General features: G+C 44.5%; 1 protein-coding gene across 2 annotated transcripts in view; it reads right to left on the bottom strand.

Annotated features, from left to right (window-relative positions):
• The window catches only part of LOC139415356 (serine/threonine-protein kinase PAK 5-like), a 117,323-nt gene extending 99,367 nt beyond the window's left edge, over window positions 1-17,956 (bottom strand). For both annotated transcript variants that reach the window (XM_071163436.1, XM_071163438.1), the window contains exon 1: window positions 17,816-17,956. The gene's annotated coding sequence lies outside the window, so the exon portion shown is untranslated. The remainder of the gene's footprint in view (window positions 1-17,815) is intronic.

Here is a 17,956-nt window from a genome sequence, read left to right as displayed (position 1 = left end):
AATCTAAATTTTGTCCACAAAAAAATTAACACCCATCCAAAAAAAATTTGATTTCTTTTTTTTCTTGTAATGTACAGTACCAATTAAAAGTTTGGACACACCAACTCATTCAAGGGTTTTTCTTTATTTTGACTATTTTCTACATTGTAGAATAAAAGTAAAGACACCACACCTATGCAATAACATATATGGAATCATGTAGTAACCAAAAAAGGGTTAAACAAATATTTTAGATATTAGATTCTTCAAAGTAGCTACCCTTTGCATTGATGACAGATTTGAACATTTTTGCAATTCTCTCAACCAGTTTCACCTGGAATGCTTTTCCAACAGTCTTGAAGGAGTTCTCACATATGCTGAGCACTTATTGGTTGCTTTTCCTTCACTCTGTGGTCCAACTCATCCCAAACCATCTCAATTGGGTTGAAAACCGGGTGATTATGGAGGCCAGGTCATCTGATGCAGCACTCCATCACTCTCCCTCTTGGTCAAATTGCCGATACACAGCCTGGAGGTGTGTTGCGTCATTGTCCTGTTGAAAAATCAATGATAGTCCAACTAAGCGCAAAACAGATGGGATGGCGTATCGCTGCAGAATCCTCCTCCATGCTTCACGGTGGGAACCACACATGCGGAGATCATCCATTCACCTACTCTGCGTCTCACATAGACATGCTGTGGTAGCCATGCTGGTTAAGTCTGCCTTGAATTCTAAATAAATCACTGACAGTGTCACCAGCAACGCACCCCCAAACCATCACACCTCCTCCTCCATGCTTCACAGTGGGAACCACACATACAGAAATCATCCGTTCGCCAACTCTGCGTCTCACTGAGACACGGCGGCTATAACCAAAAATCTCAAATTTGGATTCATCAGACCAAAGGACAGAGTTCCACAGGTCTAATATCCATTGCTCATGTTTCTTGGCTCAAGCAATTCTCTTATTCTTATTGGTGTCCTTTAGTAGTGGTTTCTTTGCAGCAATTCGACCATGAAGGCCTGATTCATGCAGTCTCCTCTGATCAGTTGATGTTGAGATGTGTCTGTTACTTGAACTGTGAAGCATTTATTTGGGCTGCAATCTAGCTCTAATTGACTCATGCTCTGCAGCAGAGGTAACTCTGGGTCTTCCTTTCCTGTGTCAGTCCTCATGAGAGCCAGTTTCATCATAGCGCTTGATGGTTATTGCGACTGCATTGTAAGAAACTTTGAAAGTTCTTGAAATTTTCCAAGATTGCCTGACCTACATGACTTAAAGTAATGATTGTTTCTCTTTGCTTATTTGAGTTGTTATTGCCATAATATGGACTTGGTCATTTACCAAATAGGACTATCTACCTTGTCCAAACACAACTGATTGGCTCAAACGCATTAAGAAGGAAAGAAATTCCACAAATTAAATTTTAACAAGGCACACCTGTTAATTGAAATTCATTCCAGGTGACTACCTCATGAAACTGGTTGAGAGAATTCCAAGAGTGTGCAAAGCTGTCGTCAAGGCAAAGGGTGGCTACTCTCAAATATAAAATATATTTTGATTTGTTTTACATGATTCCATTTGTGTTATTTCATAGTTTCGATGTGTTCACTATTATTCTACAATGTATAACTTTTACATTTATTTATTTATTTATTTCACCTTTATTTAACCAGGTAGGCTAGTTGAGGACAAGATCTCATTTGCAACTGCGACCTGGCCAAGATAAAGCGTAGCAATTCGACACACAACAACACAGAGTTACACATGGAATACACAAAACAGTAATTACAATCTAGCAATTGAACACTGGAATGGTAGATCGGCAGAAGATGAATGTGCAGGTAGAGATACTGGGGTGCAAAGGAGCAAAATAAATAAATAAATAGATACCAGTATGGGGATGAGGTAGGTAGATAGATGGGCTGTTTACAGATGGGCTATGTACAGGTGCAGTGATCTGTAAACTGCTCTGACAGCTGGTGCTTAAAGCTAGTGAGGGAGATGTGGGTCTCCAGCTTCAGAGATTTTTGCAATTCGTTCCAGTCATGGGCAGCTGAGAACTGAAAGGAAAGACGACCAAAGGAGGAATTGGCTTTGGGGGTGACCAGTGAGATATACCTGCTGGAGCGCGTGCTACGAGTGGGTGCTGCTATGGTGATCAGTGAGCTGATGCTGAGGCTTTACCTAGCAGAGACTTGGAGCCAGTGGGTTTGGCGATGAGTATGAAGCTAATTTTGGATTTGAGATGCGTAATGTGAGTCTGGAAGGAGAGTTTACAGTCTAACCAGACACCCAGGTATTTGTAGTTGTCCACGTACTCTAATTCAGAGCCGTCCAGAGTAGTGATGCTGGACGCGCGAGCAGGTTCGGGCAGTGATCGATTGAATAGCATGCTCTTAGTTTTACTTGCGTTTAAGAGCAGTTGGAGGCCACGGAAGGAGAGTTGTATGGCATTAAAGCTCGTCTGGAGGTTAGTTAACACAGTGTCCAAGGAGGGGCCAGAAGTATACAGAATGGTGTCGTCTGCGTAGAGGTGGATCAGAGAATCACCAGCAGCAATAGCAACATCATTGACGTATACAGAAAATAGAGTCGGCCCGAGAATTGTACCCTGTGGCACACCCATAGAGACTGTCAGAGGTCCGGACAACAGGCCCTCCGATTTGACACACTGAACTCTATCAGAGAAGTAGTTGGTAAACCAGGCGAGGCAATCATTTGAGAAACCAAGGCTGTCGAGTCTGCCAATAAGAATGTTGTGATTGGCAGAGTCGAAAGCCTTGGCCAGGTCAATGAATACGGCTGCATAGTAATGTCTCTTATCGATGGCGGTTATGGTGTCGTTTAGAATCTTGAGCGTGGCTGAGGTGCACCCATGACCAGCTCTGAAACCAGATTGCATAGCAGAGAAGGTATGGTGGGATTCGAAGTGGTCAGTAATCTGTTTGTTAACTTGGTTTTCGAAGACCTTAGAAAGACAGAATAGGATAGATATAGGTCTGTAGCAGTTTGGGTCTAGAGTGTCACCCCCTTTGAAGAGGGGGATGACCGCGGAAGCTTTCCACTCTTTGGGAATCTCAGATGATACGAAAGAGAGGTTGAACAGGCTAGTAATAGGGGTTGCAACAATTTCTGGCATGCGCAGACCAGCTGGCCGGTGTGTTTACGGACATATTCAATCAATCCCTATACCAGTCTGCTGTTCCCACATGCTTCAAGAGGGCCACCATTGTTCCTGTTCCCAAGAAAGCTAAGGTAACTGAGCTAAATGACTACCGCCCCGTAGCACTCACATCCGTCATCATGAAGTGCTTTGAGAGACTAGTCAAGGACCATATCACCTCCACCCTACCTGACACCCTAGACCCACTCCAATTTGCTTACCGCCCTAATAGGTCCACAGACGATGCAATCTCAACCACACTGCACACTGCCCTAACCCATCTGGACAAGAGGAATACCTATGTGAGAATGCTGTTCATCGACTACAGCTCGGCATTCAACACCATAGTACCCTCCAAGCTCGTCATCAAGCTCGAGACCCTGGGTCTCGACCCCGCCCTGTGCAACTGGGTACTGGACTTCCTGACGGGCCGCCCCCAGGTGGTGAGGGTAGGCAACAACATCTCCTCCCCGCTGATCCTCAACACTGGGGCCCCACAAGGTTGCGTTCTGAGCCCTCTCCTGTACTCCCTGTTCACCCACGACTGCGTGGCCACGCACGCCTCCAACTCAATCATCAAGTTTGCGGACGACACAACAGTGGTAGGCTTGATTACCAACAACGATGAGACGGCCTACAGGGAGGAGGTGAGGGCCCTCGGAGTGTGGTGTCAGGAAAACAACCTCACACTCAACGTCAACAAAACTAAGGAGATGATTGTGGACTTCAGGAAACAGCAGAGGGAACACCCCCCTATCCACATCGATGGAACAGTAGTGGAGAGGGTAGCAAGTTTTAAGTTCCTCGGCATACACATCACAGACAAACTGAATTGGTCCACTCACACAGACAGCATCGTGAAGAAGGCGCAGCAGCGCCTCTTCAACCTCAGGAGGCTGAAGAAATTCGGCTTGTCACCAAAAGCACTCACAAACTTCTACAGATGCACAATCGAGAGCATCCTGGCGGGCTGTATCACCGCCTGGTATGGCAACTGCACCGCCCTCAACCGTAAGGCTCTCCAGAGGGTAGTGAGGTCTGCACAACGCATCACCGGGGGCAAACTACCTGCCCTCCAGGACACCTACACCACCCGATGTCACAGGAAGGCCATAAAGATCATCAAGGACATCAACCACCCGAGCCACTGCCTGTTCACCCCGCTATCATCCAGAAGGCAAGGTCAGTACAGGTGCATCAAAGCTGGGACCGAGAGACTGAAAAACAGCTTCTATCTCAAGGCCATCAGACTGTTAAACAGCCACCACTAACACTGAGTGGCTGCTGCCAACACACTGACACTGACTCAACTCCAGCCACTTTAATAATGGGAATTGATGGGAAATGATGTAAATATATCACTAGCCACTTTAAACAATGCTACCTTATATAAATGTTACTTACCCTACATTATTCATCTCATATGCATACGTATATACTGTACTCTATATCATCGACGGTATCCTTATGTAATACATGTATCACTAGCCACTTTATACTATACTATGCCACTTTGTTTACATACTCATCTCATTTGTACATACTGTACCCGATACCATCTACTGTATCTTGCCTATGCTGCTCTGTACCATCACTCATTCATATATCCTTATGTACATATTCTTTATCCCCTTACACTGTGTACAAGACAGTAGTTTTGGAATTGTTAGTTAGATTACTTGTTATTACTGCATTGTCGGAACTAGAAGCACAAGCATTTCGCTACACTCGCATTAACATCTGCTAACCATGTGTATGTGACAAATAAAATTTGATTTGATTTGATTTGAACAATTTCGGCAGATAATTTTAGAAACAGAGGGTCCAGATTGTCTAGCCCGGCTAATTTGTAGGGGTCCAGATTTTGCAACTCTTTCAGAACATCAGCTATCTGGATTTGGGTAGGAGGAGAAATGGTGGGGGCTTTGGCGGGTTGCTGTGGGGGGGTGCCTGGCAGTTGACCGGGTTAAGGGTAGCCATGTGGAAAGCATGGCCAGCCGTAGAGAAATGCTTATTGAAATTCTCAATTACAGTGGATTTATCGGTGGTGACAGTGTTTCCTAGCCTCAGAGCAGTGGGCAGCTTGGAGGAGGTGCTCTTATTCTCCATGGACTTTACAGTGTCCCAGAACTCTATGAGGGTGCCCATGTTTACTGATTTGGGGTTGTACCTGATAGGTTCATTGATAATTTGTGTGAGATTGGGGGCATCAAGCTTAGTTTGTAGGATGGCCGGGGTGTTAAGCATGTCCCAGTTTAGGTCACCTAGTAGCACGAGCTCAGAAGATAGATGGGGGGCAATCAATTCACATATGGTATCGAGGGCACAGCCGGGGGCAGAGGGAGGTCTTTGGCAAGCGGCAACAGTTTCTGGAAAGGTGAATTTTTAGAAGTAGAAGCTCAAATTGTTTGGGTACAGACCTGGATAGTAGGACAGAACTCTACAGGCTATCTTTGCAGTAGATTGCAACACCGCCGCCATTGGTAGTTCTATCTTGGCAGAAAACATTATAGTTAGCAATGGAGATTTCAGGGTTTTTGGTGGTTTTCCTAAGCCAGGATTCAGACACGGCTAAGACATCTGGGTTGGCAGAGTGTGCTAAAGCAGTGAGCAGAACAAACTTAGGGAGTAGGCTTCTAATGTTAACATGCATGAAACCAAGGCTTTTACGTTTACAGAAGTCAACAAATGAGAGCACCTGGGGGTTGGGAGTGGAGCTAGCCACTGCAGGACCTGGATTAACCTCCACATCACCAGAGGAACAGAGGAGAAGTAGGATAAGGGTACGGCTAAAGACTATACGAACTGGCCGTCTAGCACGTTCGGAACAGAGAGTAAAAGGAGCAGGTTTCTGGGCACGATAGCATAGATTCAAGGCATAGTGTACAGACAAAGGTAAGGTAGGATGTGAGTACATTGGAGGTAAACCTAGGCATTGAGTAATGAAGAGAGAGATATAGTCTCTAGAGATGTTTAAACCAGGTGATGTCATCGCATATGTAAGAGGTGGAACAACATGGTTGGTTAAGGCATATTGAGCAGGGCTAGAGGCTCTACAGTGAAATAAGACAGTAATCACTAACCAGGACAGTAATGTACCGAGCAGGTAAGCTAGCAGTTATCAGGCCGGAGCCGGCAGCTAGCAGTTAGCAGGCCGGAGCCGGCAGCTAGCAGCTAGCAGTTAGCAGGCCGAGGCAAGCTAAAATAAAGAAAACCCCTGTAATGAGTAGGTGTGTCCATACTTTTGACTGGTACTGTAAGGGTTGAGATGATGCGTTTAAATCCCAGACAAAGCTACTAGCTAGCTTGCATTCCATTGAGCCCATTTCAGCCATTACCGAGGAGTGTTTGACAGGTCATTTCAAACAGTTCCGGGAAAAAACGTCAGGCCCAAGCAAGAGAATGAACTTGTTGCTGGAGTCAAATGAAAGCAATCGATTCAGCAAGATGTAAGTGACAAGTTGATTTTGAACCCTTCAAACCCGGGAAATAAATGGCTCAATAAGGCAGATCCTCAGGTGGACGTTTGCTAAATCCTCAGCAAACGCTCGTCAAGGTTGACGTGGGAAGGATCTCTAGGATTGTCATGCTGTCTCCTGATATCAGGGTCTGTCTGCTAAAGCCTCTCTAATCTCTGTGTGCTGGTCTTTGTTAACAGTCTTTGTTTATAATCACACGTCAGCTGACATTTGAACAGCATCCCTGTTTTGCTGGTGATTGCATAATGATTATAGAAGAGAGTACTATCTATTCTATTCAGACTCGGAATTAAGACCCTGTTGAAAATAACAAAAAAAACATGTTCATTGTAGCATGCATGAATCAATGTATGTATCATTGTATAACTAACTATATCAAACCAGAAAGCCATCCATTCCGTTCAGTATAATTAGCTTAGCATACTGAAGGCTATCTGTCTTGTGTCACGCTGACCAGATCTATTTTTAACTAACAAATGACTCATTTATAAGTGGAATTCTAGACTCTTGCATATGTCGGCCGACACGTAGCCAACCAGCCTGTCATTTTGAGATGCTGCCAATGTTTGGGACGCTGACATGTATGCCTATAGTTATGAGATGCTGCCAATGTTTGGGATGTTATTTTGAACAAATGTGTGGCTTTTCATGAAGCCTACTGTTTATGTAAGGTTAGCACCAACCAGATGTTTCCTAAGAGGATGAGTGCAGTGTGACAGAGGCTGTGGGGTTGTCAGTGAGGTCAGGGTAAGGGATATGGTTGGCTTTGAATACTACTGTCACAGCCTGGGTCATGTAAGGTCAGTATCCACTGGGCACATGCTGGTTGAATCAACATTGTTTCCACGTCATTTCAATGAAACGACGTTGAGCCAACGTGGAATAGATGTTGAATTAACGACTGTGCCCACTGCTTAGCAGTGTGTAGTAGGTTTGTCGCAAAGCCCACATCCTCATTTGGACCATGTTGTAAAGATTAAGCATTGGTGATGTGACAGTATTACGGAGTGGTAGTAGACTGTGCATCTTCAGTCTCTTCAAGTATCTCTTCATGCCAAGAACAGGGAGAGAGAAACACAACTGAGCTGGAAGGACACAACAAATATTTCACTTCGCTGGCCTCAAATTGGATCTCAGATCAGTGTAAAATAAATACAAGACTTGATTGACCAGACAAGCCAACTATGTGCATGCTGCGTTATACACTGAGCGGAGAGTTTTAGACATCTTTTCCTACAATGTTCTCTATCATGGTATGGAGAGAGGCGGAGAGGATGGAGGAGGATGGAGGAGAGGAGGAGGAGGAAGAAGAAGATAAGGGGATGACTGAATGTTGTTCTAGGGCACTGATGTCAACCTCCATCTCTCCAGAGAATTGCATGCTGCTTTTCAGTCCAACTCATTTCCCCTACTTAATTGGCCGATTGGGCTATTTATTCCATTATCTCCAATATACACCATTATCTGGGGATATTTCTATGAACTAGTACAATGTGAAATGGAATATAAAACGTTTGTTCAAATGTATTAGCTTTGAGTTCAGCTGACTCAGTGATGGCATTGCAACGATACAAGACGTCCCCCATGCCATACTTCTGTTCTCTAATTAACGAGTCACTTTAAATCTCCAGGATCGCAGGACATTTTTTTTTAATGTTGTTGTAAATGCTCATTAGGGTTCAGCTTGTACAGACAGCTATGTGGGGGTCATAACACTTGGACTGGAATTGCTCTGACCTGTTTGTCTTTAGAGCTTACTCTGCTATGTTCAGTGTGAAACGGGTAGGCCTAGACATGAAACAGGGTGCAAAACGGTGCGGTGCATCGCAACAACCTGCATTTGTGATGCACGACCTTGGTGCATCTTGTAAAACCTTATCAGGAACTTCTATTCCGCAAGTAGGGCCTACAACACAGTGCATATCAAACAACAGCATCGCACTGTATTAAACTAGACTAGGTGATAATTCACTCAGTGTTAATGTATTCATTAAAAATCAATGGAGAAAGAGAGAGAGAGAGTGAAAGAGAGAGAGAGTTACAGAGCGAGAGAAAGAATGAGAGAGAATAAGAGAGACGTGTTCTGTGGCAAAGCAATGTCGCCATCATGGAACGCTAAATATCACAGCTATTCACCCAGGATGGTGTTTAGCGGCAGCAGATATAGCATGTCAAGACGTCTATGGTACCATCTGCTTGCCTGGGGTATATTAGGTATGGAGAGGAAAGGTAGAGAAGTCTCCCAGAGGTGAACAATAGAAACCTCTAATTACTCCTGTAAGAATGCCCAGGCATATCTTACAATAGCCTTGTGCAGACCTCCTGGCATTTAGATGTGCATAAGGCTTGGCCTACGATCCTATAGGATCCCTAATCTACTGCTACGCGAGGAGTACGCTTGAAGTTAATTTAAAGAACAGACTTAAATGGGAAATTATAATATGTATAATAAGGCCTTTATGACTAGAGTGTAGTCAAGATGTGCCTTGACTGTGTAGCGAAGTTGGTTCAGGGATCTATTGTACGCTTGTGCATGGCCGGTTCCAGGCATAAGCATTGTAGAATAATAGTGAAGACATCAATAATATGAAATAACACATATGGAATCATGTAGTAACCAAAAAAGTGTTAAACAAATCCAAATATATTTTTGATTCTTGAAAGTAGCCATTCTTTGCCTTGATGACAGCTTTACCCACTCTTGGTATTCTCTCAACCAGCTTCATGAGGTAGTCACCTGGAATGCTTCTCCAACAGTCTTGAAGGAGTTCCCACATTTGTTGGCTGCTTTTTTTCTCTCTGCGGTCCAACTCATCCCAAACCATCTCAACTGGGTTGAGGTTGAGTGATAGTGGAGGCCAGGTCATCTGATGCAGCACTCCATCACTCTCCTTCTTGGTCAAACAGCCCTTACACAGCCTGGAGGTCTGTTTTGGGTCATTGTCCTGTTGAAAAACAAATGATAGTCCCACTAAGCGCAAACTAGATGGGATGCCGTATCACTACAGAAAGCTGTGGTAGCCATACTGGGTGTGCCTTGAATTCTAAATAAATCACAGACAATGTCACCAGCAAAGCACACCCACACCATCACACCTCCTCCTCCATGATTCACAGTGGGAACCACACATGCAGAGATCATCCATTCACCTACTCTGCATCTCACAAAGACACGGCGGTTGGAACCAAAAATCGCAAATTTGGACTCATCAGACCAAAGGACGGATTTCCACCGGTCTACTGCCTATTGCTCGTGTTTCTTGGCCCAAGCAAGTCTCTTCTTATTATTGGTGTCCGTAGTAGTGGTTTCCTTGCAGCAATTAGACCATGAAGGGCTGATTCATGCTGTCCCCTCTAAACAGTTGATGTTGAGATGTGTATGTTGCTTGAACTCTGTGAAATATTTATTTGGGCTGCAATCTGAGGTGCAGTTAATGGCTGATTTCTGAGGCTGGTAACTCTAATGAACTTATCCTCTGCAGCAGATGTAACTCTGGGTCTTCCTTTCCTGTGGCGGTCCTCATGAAAGCCAGTTTCATCATAGCGCTTGATGGGTTTTGCGACTACACTTGAAGAAACTTTCAAAGTTCTTGAAATGTTCCGGATTGACTGACCTTCATGTCTTAAAGTAATGATGGACTGCTGTTTCTCTTAGCTTATTTGAGGTGTTCTTGCTTTAACATGGACTTGGTCTTTTACCAAATAGGGCTACCTTCTGTATACCACCCCTACCTTGTCACAACACAACTGATTGGCTTAAATGCATTAAGAAGGAAAGAAATTCCACAAATTGACTTTTAACAAGGCACACCTGTTAATTGAAATGCATTCCAAGTGACTACCTCATGAAGCTGGTTGAGAGAATGTCAAGAGTGTGCAAAGCTGTCATCAAGGCAAAGGGTGGCTACTTTGAAGAATCAAAAATCTGAAATATATTTTGATTTGTTTAACACTTTTTTGGTTACTACATGATTCCATATGTGTTATTTCGTAGTTTTGATGTCTTCACTATTATTCTACAATGTATAAAATAATACAAATAAAGACAAAACCTTGAATGAGTAGGTGTGTCCAAACGTTTGACTGGTACTGTTTAAACATATATACACACACGACATGACCAAAAGTATGTGGACACCTGCTCGTCAAACATCTCAACTCAAAATCATGGGCATTAATATGGAGTTGGTCCCCCCTTTGCTGCTATAACAGGCCCCACTCTTCTGGGAAGGCTTTCCACTAAATGTTGGAATATTGATGCCGGGACTTGCTTCCATTCAGCCACAAGAGCATTAATGAGGTTGGGTACTGATGTTAGGTGATTAGGCCTGGCTCGCATCCGGTGTTCGAATGGGGGGGTGGTCCCGATGTTTGGTGTATATATTAACCTCTTTTGTTAACGCTTTACTTGACACCACTAACATGTTATGACATGTCCATGTCATAACAGCTGGCATAAATGGTCATAACCTGGAATAACCTGGAATAATATGGTCATAATCATGTCATGACCCATGTGCTTACACTGGGAAGAAGCATTATGACAACATAGTCAAATAAGCCAGGCCTATCATCTACATGTCCTTATGTCAGTCATCAGTCAAAAAAGTGTGTCTTGTCCTGCTCCTGAAATCTGCTCCTGCATTCATCCCAGTCATCAGCAACAGAGCACTGGGGTAGGTGCATGTCTGACATACATTTGTGTGCAATTACAATGACAATTGAATATGGTCAATTTCAGAAAATGCTATATAACATAAACATACTGTTGACAAGTAGGCTATGGTGTAATAATGGAATGTTTTGCCTTGTGTGGTAGGTTTTGTGGGTTTTGACACTCTTATGTCATAACGGGTGTAAATATATGTGTTATGACAGTGTTATGACCATATTATGACAGATTATGACAAGTTATGTCTGCTGTTATGACATGGTTATGACTCTGGGTGTCAAGTAAAGTGTTACCTATTTTTTTTTGGGGGGGGGGGGGGGGGACGCAGTCGGGGCCTCAACTTACTATTGAGAGTTAGAATAGTAGAATACACCGGGTGCAATTTCGACATTTGTTTGTGTATCAGCAGTTTTTTCTTCTTATGTCAGTCACTGATAGTCACTCAATTAGCCATGTCAGCTAACTATTCTAAGTCATTACAAAATGTGTAGAATTGTAGGAAATTAGCTTAAAAACAGAAAAAATGTTCTCTCTGCCCCATGGCAAAATGAGTAGAATTGCATGAAATGTGTTAGAAAATTGCAGCATTTTCTCTCCGCACCATCGCAAAATGTACAGTGATTTTTTTAAAATTAATATGGTCAAAAATAGATTCTTAGCAAAGAGGAATTTCTTAAGCAATCATTTTGCTAGGACTGTCTGGGAGTGGTCTGAATGGAGAGGGGACTACTGAAAATGGGCTGTTATTGGCAAAGAGGTTTGGAACTCTCTTTCTTATTTGTCTATTAACAAATTTACTGCATGTTGATGTCACAATGGAAGGCCAAAACTCCAACCCACCAAAACAGGCAGAAATTTCAGGCGGCCTTTTCAAACAGCTCTTACACTAAAAGGACATTATCATAATGTTCACAATTTCATAGTATTTTTCCAAAGTCATAGTTTGGAAATATATATAAAACACAATAAAATCACGTTTTTGACTGCACTGGGCCCTTAAAACTGCAAAATGTCCCATAGCAAGATTTGCAGACTTACAGAAAATTAACTTTAAAACTAAACATTTTCTCTCCACTTTCAATAATGTTTTTCCATGAGATGGGGGGCCCCCCAACCAAATCTCACATAGGGCCCCCAAAAGGCCTGCTGGCTTGTGTGATAAGTAACCTTGCCTGAGACTTGTGTTAGCTCCCAGAGATAATGTCTAGGGGCTAGGCTTTAGCTGAGTAGGTTAACATGGTCTTGAATGTTGCATAGTAAAACTACCTGCATTACACACCATTACTGTTTCCCTGAAAAAGATCATCATTTCAGTTTCATCTCTGTTTTACCTTTAGATTTGGGCCTAAACTTTAGAGCCCCATTCAGACTAATGGAACACAGACCAAGACCATATTTACAAAGTATTGAGTGCTGATCTAGGTTCAGCTCCCCTCTTTTTCATTATGATTTAAAAGACTAAACTGATCCTAGATCAGCACCCCTAGTCCTACGCTTTGTGAATACTGGCCTGGATGTTTTTTAAATCCCTGAATGGCTTTCCCAGCAGGTGTTCTTACTCTAGATTTCAAAGGTGTTTTGATTGATGAAAACACGAGGCAGCGGTCAGTTTTGTGCTTCACTGGATTTCCTATGTAACTGCTATGGAGTACTGCAGAGGCGAGACACAACATCCAGACCAATTGTCTTTTTAAACCTGCCCCTTCTAAACGGCTATCGCTTTAATAGCGATTACACTGGAATTACGCTCACACTTACTCACTCGCACGTTACCAGACGGTTTAGTGATTGGGTAGACTTGAGTGAGGCCTACACCACACATACAAACACATGTACACGCAAACACACTCTATCTCTCTCTTTCTCTCTCTCTCTTTCTCTCTCTCTCTCTCTCTCCCTCTCTCTCTCTCACAAGCACGCATGCACACACGCACACACACACACACACACACACACACACACACACACACACACACACACACACACACACACACACACACACACACTCTGAAACAGTAATTCCCTAGGACAGGGAGTGAGTGGCAGAGCAGTAATGCCAGTTCAGGGCAGCAGCAGCATAGCCTGAGGGCCTCCCTTGGTATTCAGGCTCCAATAGCCCTCTCATCACTGCCCTCTGATGCTAAGCCCCCAACGCCCAGCCCACTGGCACACACACACACACACACACACACACAGAGAGACACACACACACACACACACACACACACACACACACACACACACACTCTTGCTCTTTTTATCTCCAACTTTTATCTTACTCTCAAAGACATAAACACACACACTTCCCCTCATCAGTGCACTCTGATCCCAATACAACCCCCACCGACTGAATCATTGGAGCTACAAAGACAGTAGTCTTCTCTGCCACAAATACAGTAGTGTTGAATCAAAGTAGATTGCACATATATAGGATCAGTTTACCCTCTCCCAATTATAATCTTACCCGGGGGGGAGAGGGAATAACTAGGTTACTGTTGAGTGGAGCTCTCCTCCGGCTGGCTGGCTGGCTGGCTGGGTAGAGGGACAGACATGGTCCAACCCAACGTGACATTTGCATTGCTACAGCCCCCTGAGTCATGCAGAACACACACACACACCGAGTCATGGCACACACACCGAGTCATGCGACACACCCACACACCGAATCATGCCATGCACCCACACCCACACACCGAGTAATGACACACACACATACCGAGTCATGACACACACACACACACGCACACACACACACACACACACACACACACACACACACACACACACACACACACACACACACACACACACACACACACACACACACACACACACACACACACACACACACACACAGAGGGCCATGCTGAAAAAGCACAAGCACAGTGAAACACAGATATGCAAATCTGTGACCTATGAAGACGTGTCTGTCGCACTCACTCTGTCCTCTCTCACCAGACAGGCCTCTCTGCTCATCTTCTCATCCTTCTGTCCTCCTCCTCTCTACTCCTCGGTGTTACCCTTGTCTCCTCTCTTCTTCCTCTCTCTCCCTCTCCTTTCTGCCTCCTCCCCTCTATCTGGGTCTAGTTCATTTACATGCAACTCCAATCTTTCCCTCCATCATCAGAATCGATCTCTGTCTCCCAGACACACTGGGTTCAAACTTCCAGTCTTACAGAGGCGTACACACACACACACACACACACACACACACACACACACATACACGCGCGCACACACACACACACACACACACACACACAAAATGAACCATTCAAAAAATATTCCCACGATTACTACATATGAAACAACACTGTAATCTCCCCTCCTACTGTATCAACAGTGATAAAGATGCTACAGACATACAAAGTAATTGTGAAAGAAGCAACTGGATGAGTGGTCTTTCACAACGTGAAGTCCATGAATATTTCAGAGACACATCCTTAAGGCATGCATACACCATGATAGCCTAGTATAGCCACAGGCCAAATATAGCAATTCATGTGTATTCATTTTCCAAGGCCCTATACTACCACTGCAAGACACACATAAACAGGTCTATACTATCGGCCTATGCCTACACTATTGTAGTATTAGAGTCTAATATTAGTGGAATGAGTGTTCTGAAAACTTCAAAGGTTATTATTAGGGCTACTGCATGCAGAGCACACTCTAGCTTTGATCATTATGCAAAGCTGTTGTGCTCGCTGCTGAATACATTAGCGACCGGATAACCAGCGACTGTGCGTGTGTTTGTGTGTACGTTATTTTACACTACATGGCCAAAAGTGCTTATCGAACATCCCATTTCAAAATCATGAGCATTAATATGGAGTTGCTGCTATAACAGCCTCTGCTCTTCTGGGAAGGCTTTCCACTAGATGTTGGAACATTGCTGTGGGCTCTGATGTTGGACAATTATGCCTGGCTCGCAGTCGGCGTTGCAATTCATCCCAAAAGTGTTCGATGGGGTTGAAGTCAGGGCTCTGTTCAGGCCAGTCAAGTTCTTCCACACCGATCTCGACAAACCATTTCTGCCCTCGCTTTGTGCACATGGGCGTTGTCATGCTGAAACAGGAAAGGGCCTTCCCCAAACTGTTGCCACAAAGTTGGAAGCACAGAATCGTCTAGAATATCATTGTATGCTGTAGCGTTAAGATTTCCCTTTACTGGAACTAAGGGGCCTAGCCCGAACCATGAAAAACAGCCCCAGACCATTAGTCCTCCACCACCAAACTTTATAGTTAGCACTATGAATTGGGGCAGGTGGCGTTCTCCTGGAATCCAACAAACCAAGATTTGTCCAATGGACTGCAAAATAGTGAAGTGGGATTCATCACTCCAGAGAACGTGTTACCACTGCTCCAGAGTCCAATGACACTCCAGCCGACGCTTGGCATTGCGCATGGTGATCTTAGGCTTGTGAGCGGCTGCTCGGCCATGGAAACCCGTTTCATGAAGCTCCCTGCGAACAGTTCTTGTGCTGACGTTTCTTCCAGAGGCCCTTTGGAACTCGGTAGTGAGAGTTGCAACCAAAGAAGGACCATTTTTACGCGTTATGCGCTTCAGCAGTCGACTGTCCTGTTCTGTGAGCTTATGTGGCCTACCACTTCGCGGCTGAGCCGTTGTTGCTCCTAGACATTTCCACTTCACAATAACAGCGCTTACTGTTGACCGAGCAGCTCTAGCAGGGCAGAAATGTGATGAACTGACTTGTTGTAAAGGTGGCCTCCTATGATAGTGGCACGTTGAAAGTCACTGAGCGCTTCAGTAAGGCAATTATTTCATTTATTTATTTTTGTGTTTTACTCCCTCTTGTCTCATCGCTGCAGCTCCCCAATGGGCTTGGGAGAGGTGAAGGTCGAGTCATGCTTTCTCCGAAACATGACCCGCCAAACCGCGCTTCTTAACACCCGCCTGCTTAACCTGTAAGCCAGCTGCACCAATGTGTCGGAGGAAACACACTTCAACTGATGACCGAAGTCAGCCTGCAGGCACCCGGCCCACCACAAAGAGTCGCTTCAGCGCCCTCCCCTCCCCTAACCCGGACGACGCGAGGCCAACTTTGCGCCGCCTTATGGGACTCCCCGTCACGGCCGGTTGTGACACAGCCTGGGATCGAACCCAGGTCTGTAGCGATGCAGTGCTTTAGACCGCTGCGTCACTCGGGAGGCCCTCAGTAAAGGCCATTCTACTGCCAATGTTTGTCTATGGAGATTGCATGGCTGTGTGCTCGATTTTACACACTTGTCAGCAACGGGTGTGGCATAAATAGCCGAATCCACTAACTTGAAGGGTTGTCAACATATTTTTGTATATATAGCGCGAGTGGCCTAGCCTGGGGGTCTCTACTCCAGCTAATCTGAAGGAGAAAGAAACGCACACCTGTTCAGGTGAGGTGCTGGCTAGCGGAGTAGAACACTTGAAAAATAAAAGAGAGCCGCACACTCTAGGAGGTCAGATGCCTCTGCCCCGGGTTGTGTTGGGGACAGTTGGACAGGGACAGGGATGGGTACAGAAAGAGAGAATGGTGCCACTGTAGTAGTAGTGTTATTGAATCAAGGCCTTCTCCTGAAGATGAGGCACATGACATCAGTTTAAAACAGTCACACCAAAATAGCTGCATGAACACATACATACATATCTACACACTAAAACTGGTCAAATAAATAAAAATGACTATTACAATGTAATTACATTATTATTATTATTATTATTATTATTATTATTATTTAGGCCTACCTGTCATTGATTTGCAACATTACTATGTGCCAATGACACTCAAGAGGAATAGGCTACATTCGGTTCCTATGTAAATTAGCCTTCTATCCAGTTCTTTATAGCAGGATTAGGCTAAGAGCTAGACCCCAGCAGCATACCACTTTTAATTCTCCCTCCAATCACCTTCTAATCCTGGAGAAACATTGAACTCACCATCTGTTCAACCAAACCGCCTACTGTAGCCTGCTGTACTCTCATCTCCGTCACCACAATCATCATACATAGCCTACACGGTCCGTCGGGTGAAATGACATCCTTAATGGCATCAAGGATCATGTCAAACACTGCTTATGAATATGACCCCCTGGCAACAAACACACATCCGCGTTCGTTAAGACTCCATTGATTGAACGCTTCACCACAAATGCAGCCACTGACCATCGTCTATTTAGGCTACACAATGCAGACAGCATTTCGCATCGAGGTGCGCACCCCGTTTCAACACCAAGGACAGCGGTTGTAAGCACGTATTCAACCCCACAGACTGTAGCCATGATACAGTAACATACGCTCGCTCCCAACGACATATGTAGACTATTCCCGACTGGCTTGTAGAGAAGAACAAACGGCTATCAGTGCCCGTGGTGTTTAACTGTAGAACTATCAGCCTAGGTTATTAACTGGGAGGAACGGAGCTAACCCTTATTTCGCTATTAAAGAGAGCGGTTTTCTGCATGACATATTTCACAAAATGGCACATCGCAGAGCGCTTCTCGAATACTAGAACTGCACCTACCTGCTGTCTTGAGGTTGACCCGCTCACATGTCCCGCCGCTGTATTTGGTCTAGTTATTAGGATTATTATAGTGGGTACCGTTATGTGGCTGTCAGCGCCATGTTAATGTCTCTCGGTGGTGCTACTGAGCTGCGCCGTACG

The sequence above is a fragment of the Oncorhynchus clarkii genome, chromosome 8 (assembly GCF_045791955.1).
Source record: "Oncorhynchus clarkii lewisi isolate Uvic-CL-2024 chromosome 8, UVic_Ocla_1.0, whole genome shotgun sequence".
Lineage (NCBI taxonomy): Eukaryota > Metazoa > Chordata > Actinopteri > Salmoniformes > Salmonidae > Oncorhynchus > Oncorhynchus clarkii.
This window is presented reverse-complemented; position numbering and strand designations above follow the sequence as displayed.